We start from the raw sequence: 9,430 nt of genomic DNA, 5'->3' as shown, positions 1-9,430 counted from the left end.
TATATTAATATATATATTAATTATTGTATTGTAAAAATAAATTACTTAATTTATTATAAATAATTTTTTTTTATTAATGTAGGAACATTAACATAAAAAAACTCTCCACATTCTTTTTTCTATTTGTTTGTCTCACTTCTAATCATGAAATGATAATATTTTTTTATTATTTTTTTAAAGTATTTTTTTCTTTACTTTTTTAATTTATTCACAAGGAGTTATTATCCATGACTTGCCCCTCTTTAATTTTACTCTTAATAATATTCATAACTCCCATAATTTTTCTGTCCATAACCTCCAAACTTAAATTTGTAAGTTTATGATGTCTTATGGTATTCCTCTATTTTGCCTATAAATTCATATTGGTTTCATGAAGATTCACATTCAAAATTATATTTTCTCTTCTTCATCATATTTGTTTGGTTTGTAACAAAATATAAGTACATGAAGGTAAGAAATATTTCATTGCAAATCTTTATTTTTTTCATTTCCTCTATTTTGTATATATAAATTCATATTTATTTTCATGAAGATTCACATACAAATTATAATTTCTCTTCTTCATCACATTTGTTTGTGAATTAACTAACAAGTAACAAAAAAGAGGTACATGATGGTAAGATATATTTTATTCTCAAGTCTTTCTTTTTATTTTTATGTACTTAGACATGCTTTCTTAATATTTTATTTATGTTTGTATTATCATTCATCAAGCAAGTATGATTAAAAAAAATCCCTTTGTAATTCTTAACAATGTGTTGTCCGTGCAATTGCTCTTTCTAATAGTTAATTTTCCGGATATAATATAGTTTGATTATAATATTTGTTAGATTTCAAGAAATGATTATTATTTAGTATTGTTAGTACTATTTAAAAAAATATACATATACTAAATATAGTTTAAATTTCTTTCTTTCTTTTGATATAATTATTTTTAATTGGCATATGATATTTTTTTATTCAGTTGGTCGCATATAATGAAGAGTTTGACATATGGAGCAAAATATGGTGGCGGATCTACTTGCAAAGGAAGATGGTAGAAGGAAAAAAAATGAAGCATAATTAGAGATTATTTTTGCTAGATTTTTTTTTCACTTTGGCTTGTCTTAGTAACTTAGTTACTTTTGCTAGAATTTTTTTAATTTTGGGTTGTATAAAAAATTTAGCTAAATGTATTGTCAACAGTAATCATTTGATCTCTTACTATTCTACTTTTTATTTGTTATGAAGCAAAATTAATATAATTATCACGTTTCAGCAACAAAAACTATGATGATTAGGAGTTTCATTTTTATTATACTTGCAAAAAAAGTAATTGAAAAATAACATATTAGTTTCATGATGCCTTTTTTTTTTTGCATATGTAACAATTTGTTTTCGTCATCATCCTTTTTGGTTTGAAATGTATTTATAATTTTTATGCAGTCACCGATTATTTTATTTTCTTTGTTCATTTTTTGTATTTTCACCCCTTATTTTTATTTATTTATTTTACAAATAAAATCAATGCGTAATTAGTAATACATTTAATGTCTAATAAAATTATACATTTTAATTATTTATAACTCATGTCTCTTCATCTTACGTGTAACTTCTAATATTAAATATTATTCATAACTATTGTATGTTTCATTTTTCGTAATTCTTAATAATATTTAATTAATGTTTAAAAAATTATAATAAACAAATGTAATAATAAAGACATAATAAAAATTTCAATTTTGTTTTTACAAAATCAGAGTTTGTATAGAAAATTAGTACTCCTCCAAAAGATAGAGGAAGTTAAAACATATAAAATATTTACAACGTAATACAATATATTATTATTTCAACATATTACCTCTTATTCCATTTAGTTCACCACGATGAATATTTTGTTCTACTATATACATTTACAAAAAAATACATTATATTTTATATTTTTTTTAAAAAATGAAAAAAAACGTATGATATTGCAGATGAAGAGAAATATTAATATTATTTATATATTCGATACTAACCTAAATATAAATATTATATATTATTATCTTATAAATATTTCATATTGCCGAAGCGCGGATACTTTCACTAGTAAAATAATAATAATCATTTATACTAGGAGAGTGTAGAGCGTACAAATATTATTACTATTCTAGAAAGATTTGAATTCATTTAGCGGTATTCAATATTAAAGTTTTGCTTTAGTAACGTGATCAATAAATGGGTTCTTCTTAATTCAAGTGTACTAGTCTCAAATCTTTGTTCTACCAACAAAAATCATAAAACTTGTAGAGCAAAAATGTAAGAGATTTGTGTGGACAGGAGGTGTTGAACGTACTAACAAGGCTCTTCTTGCATGAGATAAGGCGTGCATGCTTAGGATAACATGAGATCATAACATATTAGATATTACTATCTAGAACAGAGCTGCAATCATTAAGCTGTTATGGAACCCACGCAACAAGAAGGACACCTTATGGATGAAGTGAGTTCATTGCTATTATATAAAAAGGCTAGATGGTTTGAGACTGTACCCCCTCTCACCCGGCCCTCTCAGGCTTCATTGATGATATAAAAGACAATGAAGACAAAGAAACACCTATAAAATCAAGAAATTCAAGAAAAAGAGTTGACAACACATGCAACAATACTCCATCAAAAAGCTATACATTACAATGAGGGGTGATTTTCAGAAGGTTCCAGTAGAAGGATCATTTGCAACAACCTTGAAGCAGCTAAATGGATATTCATAACAAGATTAGGTATACTGAAGAACATATTACATATTAAGGATAGGTTAATGAAATGGAGTGTCACTCCTAACCAACAAAGTATCTTATGCAGTGGGCGTATTGAGTCAAGTAAACATCTTATTTTCACATTTGATTTCTCCAAAAACATATGGTTATCTTGGCAAGGTATAACTAAACCAGCTAACAATTGGTAAGAGAAGTTGGAGTGGGCCAACATAAATGCACGAGGAAAGAGGTCAGCAGTCATTATCTTTCGAATAAGCATTGCAGCTGCAGTTTACCGCAGATAGAAAGGAATTATTGTATTTTGAGGCTAAGTCCAACAACCATGCATGGTAACCAATAGAATAGTGCAAGAGATTTTCAGAAACGATATTCAAAGCCTAAGTTTTTTGAATGAGCATTGGAGCAACAGTTTACCACATGCATCTGGATAGAAAGAAATTATCAGATCTTTCAAGCTAAGTCCAACGACCACACATGATAACCAAAAGAATAGTATAAGAGATTTTCCAGAAAGGATCTTCGAAGCCTAAGCCTCCAAACAAACTAGTAATGTTATATTACCATCCTAGTGCTAGTTTGATTCCTTAGAAATGTCGTCTTTGAAGCAATGGTTGTTAGTTGTATTCAATGTTTGGTTACCATATCAATACATAATTATACGGAATATTAACACTTTTAGTAATAAAATACGTTTGATTGCCAAAAAAAACGTGATCAATAAATTTAATTTTATTTACTTACTAGATATTGGAGCCCGTGCTATTTTTGTTTTATTTTAAAGTATGTAATAAAGATTGATTAAAAAGACAATGAATTTTTAGTATGATTTTATGAAGGGTAAAGGGTCAAATATGCCCCTAAACTATTCGAAAAGGTTTAAATATACCCCCCGTTTAAAGTTTGGCTCACTCACGCCCTTGCCGTCCAACTTTTAGTATAGATATGCCCTTATGGGCGTTAGTTGGCCAGCTCATTTTACATTTTTTTAAAATGTCAAATGGAAATGCCACTTCATTTTTACATTACATGTGGCATTTATATTAAAAGGGAAAGGGCTCACTTATGCCCCTAAACTATCCGACCCACTTTTAAAACACATATCCGACCCATAAATCACCCCTCTTTTAAATAACCTATCTGACTCGACCCGACCCAACCCGACCCAAAACCCATCCCTTTTAACCCATTATCAAAGCCCTCTAACTTCTCCATTTTCATTGAAAGAAGCTTGCGGTGCTAGGGTTCTTAGAAGATTTACGAAGCTTGCGGCGCTAGGGTTCTTAGAAGATTTAAGAAGCTTGCAGCGCTAGGGTTCTTACCAGATTTACAAGTTGAAGGTAAGTCTTCTATAATCAGTAAATTATATATTCGATTTTGTTACATTTTCTTGTTAGGTTAGCGTTATCTAAATAAAGTCGACCTAGTGAGGCATGTGTTGTGTTTGATTTGTGTCTACCAAAATCACTTGAAATGTATTGTTTAATGTTAAAGGATGTACTTTTATGCCTTTGTGAGCTTTGTTTTGTTTCTCTTTTGGTGGTCTCGAGATGATGTTTGTCTTTTAGGGTTTAGTTTATTACATTTTTGTAGCTTTTAATGTGTTTGGTTTGATGTGGTCCCTTTGATTTTACTGTTTCTTTCATGTATTTTTGAAGGATGATTGGTGAAGTTGAAATTGTGTTCAACTACGGGGGTAGTTGGGTCATTTCACCTCTGTTGGTTTACACTAAGAAATTGGTGCACTCTTGGCTTAATTTTGACCCTGAATTATTGAATCATAAAGATATATGTGATGAGTTTACTTCCAAGTTGGGGCTTTCTCGGGTTAAACAATTGTTAGTCACTGGGCCCTCTGGAAAGTATTATATAGTAGATGGGGATGATGGAATTAGGGCCATTCTTAGCCTTTTATGTGAGAAATTTAAAGTCGTCAACTTCTTTGTTGTGGAGGAGGGTGAGCTCACAGTCTTTGCCCAAAATATCACACAATATTCTGAATCATGTTTAGTAGATGTTGAGGTCGGTACAGATTGTGAACATAGTGCTGGTTTTGATTATGAATGGGATCTTTCTGAGGGTGAGGAATGTGATTATGAGTGGATGGAGGCTATTGCAAGGAAAGGGGAAGAGTAGTAGGTGACAGGTTGGAAAACTTCAAGGAATTGCAAGTTGGAATGACATTTAAGGACATGAAAGAAGGTAGACAGGTTCTGAATTATTATGCATTAGCTAACAAAAAGGCTTTGACTATAATCAAAGGTGATACAAAGAGAACTAGGTATGGTTGTGATGTGGGATGTCCCTTTAGGTGTTTGATTTCAAGAGATGGAAAAACTGAAGGGTTTAAGATTAAGACTTTTATCAATAAACACACATGTGAGGAGGCCTTTTTTAATGCTAGAGCTGATACAGTTACTTTAGCTCGGTACTTCAAGAACAAGCTTCAAAATAATCCCAAGTATAAGGTAAAAGATATGAGAGGAGAGCTTGAAAATGACTTGAAATTGAATGTGTGTCAATCCAAACTTAAAAGGGCTAAGAGGATGGCTCTTGAGAAGTTGGAGGGTAGTTTTATAGATGACTACAACAAGCTTGAGGCCTATGCACAAGAGCTTAAGCAATCCAATCCCGAAAGTGATGTTTTGATAAATATCTCTAAGGATGCCCTAGCTGAAGGAAAAAGAAAATTTTTGAGGATGTACATGTGTTTTGATGCTCTTAAAAAAAGGGTGGAAATCTGGTTTGAGGCCATTAATTGGACTTGATGGTACATTCTTGAAAGGTATATGTAAGGGTATGATGTTGGTTGCACTAGGACAAGATTCTATGAACAGTTTCTATCCACTAGCATGGGCAATAGTGGACAAAGAAACAAGCAGGACATGGTGCTGGTTCATTGAGCTATTGAAGGGATCTTTGGACCTTAAAGATGGTGCAAAAATCACATTCATTTCAGATATGCAAAAGGTATGATGCTGTTTTTAACTCAATTTTTACTTACTGTTTTAATACACTTTCATTCTCAATTTTTACTTACTATTTTAATACACATTATTCTTAATTTTACTTACTGTTTTTTAATACATATTCATTGTTACACACTTTCTAACAATTTCAAAAACACTTTTACTTACTGTTTTTAACACACATTAATTCTCAACTTTTACTCACTGTTTTTAACCATCAGATTCTCATAAATTTCATGTTCTCATTTGTTTTATTTCACTGTTACAGGGACTGATAGATGTTGTTGACAAAGTGTTGCCTGAAGCTCAACATAGGTATTGTGTGAGACATATTGAGAGTAACTGGTGCAAAAGATGGAGGAGTGGTCAAATGAGGAAGCTTATGTGGTGGTGTGCTTGGAGTTCCTATGATGAAGAGTTCAAGGACCAGTTGAATAAGTTGGGGAAATTATCAAACGATGGTGCAAAGGATTTGGTAAAGTATCCACCAAAAGCATGGTGTAGAGCTTATTTTGATACTCAATGTAAGAACATGATGGTTGATAACAACTTCACTGAGTCATTTAATGCATGGATTCTTGATGCTAGAGCAAAGCCAATAATCAAGATGTTAGAAGAAATAAGAGTACAAGTGATGAGATTGCTAGGGAAAAATGAAAAAAAGTTGAGGACTTGGGTTACTGATTTCAGTCCAGAATGCATGAAGTTGTACATTGAGGGCCATAGCACATGGTTGTAAGGTGGAATTCAATGGAGATTGGGGCTATGAAGTGTCTGATGGAGAAGATAGACACACTGTTAATCTAGAGCAAAAAAAATGCACTTGCAGAATTTGGAATTTATCAGGTATTCCCTGCCCTCATGCCATCAAAGCATTGACACACAAAAAAGTAGATCCAATAACTGAAATACATTGGTGGTATAGCAAGGAGGCTTACATGCTAACATATAAAAACAAGATACAACCTGTAAGAGGTCAGAAGTTCTGAAAGGTTGACCCTTCAAGTGCAATATTACCTCCTGATGTTGTGAAACAATTGGGTAGACCTAAAATGAAGAGGAATAGAGAATCAGATGAAGCAAGAAAAAGAAAAGGTGAATGGTCTCAGTCTAGAAAAGGCACTCAAATGACATGTAGCAACTGTGGTGAATCAAACCACAATGTGAGGTCCTGTTACAAGGTAAGCTATAATATTGCATGTTTTTCATGTTTTTCCATATTTTTTATTGTAAGCTAATTAACCTAAATACTAAAAAAATTATAGGAAAAGTGTACTGAAAATAATGCACATTCAAAGAAAGGTAAAAGGCCAATGTCTGACAATGAACATGGTCCTGATGTTGAGGCTGGAATTGAGGCTGGAACTGAGGCTGCAACACAAGAGTTTGAACCATATGGTCCTGATGTTGAAGATGAAGAAGACCCACCTCTAAAACCAATGGTGATTTGTGAATCAGAGTTAAGGGCTGAGAAGTTGAAGACAAGAGTTGTTCCAACTGGTGCTAGAAAAATTCTGTTTTATGGAGATCACACTGGTGCCTCAGTGCCAACTAATCTGCCTTATTCTCCGATCAAAACAACATGGAAGGGCAAAGAAGCTATCCCTGCTGGACATGTGCAGATTCAGGCAAAAAAGAAAAGAATCAAGATGATGGGGGTTAAGGGGAGAAGACAACATGTTCTACATGATGATTCGTCGTAATTTATTTTCTATGTTAATTTTTGTGTTAATGCTCATGGTTAACCACAGTGGTTGACAAACAATATTGCTGATTAGTACTATGTTTGGACTTAATTTTCAGGTTGTGCGACTGTTATTTTGTATTTTTGAAATTATGTGCTTGTGTAGGCTGTGGCAGTGACTTTATGTTAGACAATTTTAAATTGTGCTGCATTTTGACTTCTGCAATGTTGCAGGCTTGCAGCTTGTAGTACTACTGTTTTACTCAGTTATTTAATATGATATTTCATATTTGCGTTGAAAAGTTTCTTTAAGTGTTGTTGTGTTGAGTGTTGATTGTTGTGGCTGTTGGTGGTTGGCCTGTTGTTGTTCTGAGTTGCGACATTGTGTATTTGTGTTGAGTGTTGGCCTGTTGAGTATTAACTATAAACTGATTGAATTGTGATATTGTATGAATTCTATGTGTAAGCAGGGCCATATTTATCGTATTCTGGTGCTGTTGATTTGAAAAGCTCATGTTGTAAGCAAACTGTTCAGTGAATGGATTTAAGGTTCTTAAGCACTATTATGCGATGAAGGTTTGACGAGACATTTGTTAAATGTAATGTGATTCATCCTCACAAACAGTTTCTTTTATTAAGGACTAACTGACACGAGATGATAGGATTGCTCTTTGAGGTTTGAATATCTTTTATACCATAGTCCATAAGTAGGTTAGTAGCTTAGCGAGCATTCTTTTGGTTATCTTGTCCTCTCCAAAATGCTGTCATTTTCACTTGCTACGACTTCAGAAAGCTGAAGTTTCCGTGCTAGGTAGGTGTTCCTCTTATTTTGCAAATCTGTAACTTCCTCTTATTTTGCAATTGTCCATATATGTTCTGTAAGATATGTTCTGATTTTGCTTTTATTTCATTATGTCCATTTATTTTACGTATATCCAATCATCTGCAATTGAAGCAGTTTAGTTTTATCAAAAGCATAGTTGAGGCTAGTTTAGCTTGTTCAAAGTAGACTTGAATACCACAGGACTTCCACATATTCTGCCTTGAATTTTTTTTCATTTTTTTCCTTCAGATTGAAAAAAGTTTATTCTTCAAACTCTTAAATGAATTATTCTTTGCCTGTCAATACCACTTCAAACCACAAAATGCATATAATAGCCTTTCAAGTTTTAACTCCCCGACTACAAATACCTAAGTGGCAAAAGATTGACTCTTGTCTATACAAGGTTGTTTGATTGGGAACAAGTTATTCCACCATGCCTATGGAATAACTTATCATAAAAATTAGTAGTAGCTGATAAAATTTCAGAGATAAGATTCCATTTGTTGCACACTCTGTAAAACTTGCAAAAGGAATGCACTACCCATATATGCACCACCTCTGGTACACATATCAACTAAACAAATAGCAAGGATCATTATAAATATATGTGTATGGGCAGAAGCTCACAGAATCAATAAATAGCAAAGTAACCTTTCATGTATGTGAGCATAGATTTAATGCATTATCAACTTAAGACTTTCCAAGCTATCTATGAAAAAATATCATATGATTATTGTCACGACCCGGGAGCACCCCCTAGTCGTAACCGGCGTACTCGACCTCGAAGAGGTCAAATACAAGCCTCTTAGCATTCATTCATCGCATAAAACTAAAAACCATAAGGAATTAAAGACTTTCTTTACCAAGAAAACATTTCATAAAAAAAAAAAAAGACAATAGCAAGCGGAAGACTTTCTAGACTTTATACATGATGTCTCAAACCATCTAATACTTTAGAGTACAAAAATTCGGGACTAATCCCGTACACAACTTAAACAATACTAAAAAGACATAAAAGAACATATTGGGTATTGTCCTCGAATCTATGAGGACTCACCAAGTCTTCATCTTCAACACTTAGAAACCTATCAAAGCCATGACATGTCATCATCTCCAAATCCCTACACTTTAGTCCAAAAAGGGAAAGAAAGGGGTTAGCACAATTAAGTACTAAGTATGGAGACCATGCAAAAACATGCCAAAAAGGACATTTTCAAGG

At 32.6% G+C, this 9,430-nt stretch overlaps 1 pseudogene; it reads left to right on the top strand.

Moving 5' to 3' along the window:
* The first annotated feature begins 4,912 nt into the window (after positions 1 to 4,912).
* LOC125853916 (uncharacterized) lies at positions 4,913 to 7,407 on the top strand (annotated as a pseudogene).
* Positions 7,408 to 9,430: the final 2,023 nt, after the last annotated feature.

The sequence above is a fragment of the Solanum stenotomum genome, chromosome 1 (genome assembly GCF_019186545.1).
Source record: "Solanum stenotomum isolate F172 chromosome 1, ASM1918654v1, whole genome shotgun sequence".
NCBI classification, from domain to species: Eukaryota; Viridiplantae; Streptophyta; class Magnoliopsida; order Solanales; family Solanaceae; genus Solanum; species Solanum stenotomum.
Note: the sequence above shows the minus strand (reverse complement) of the source record. Positions and strands in the feature narration are given on the sequence as shown.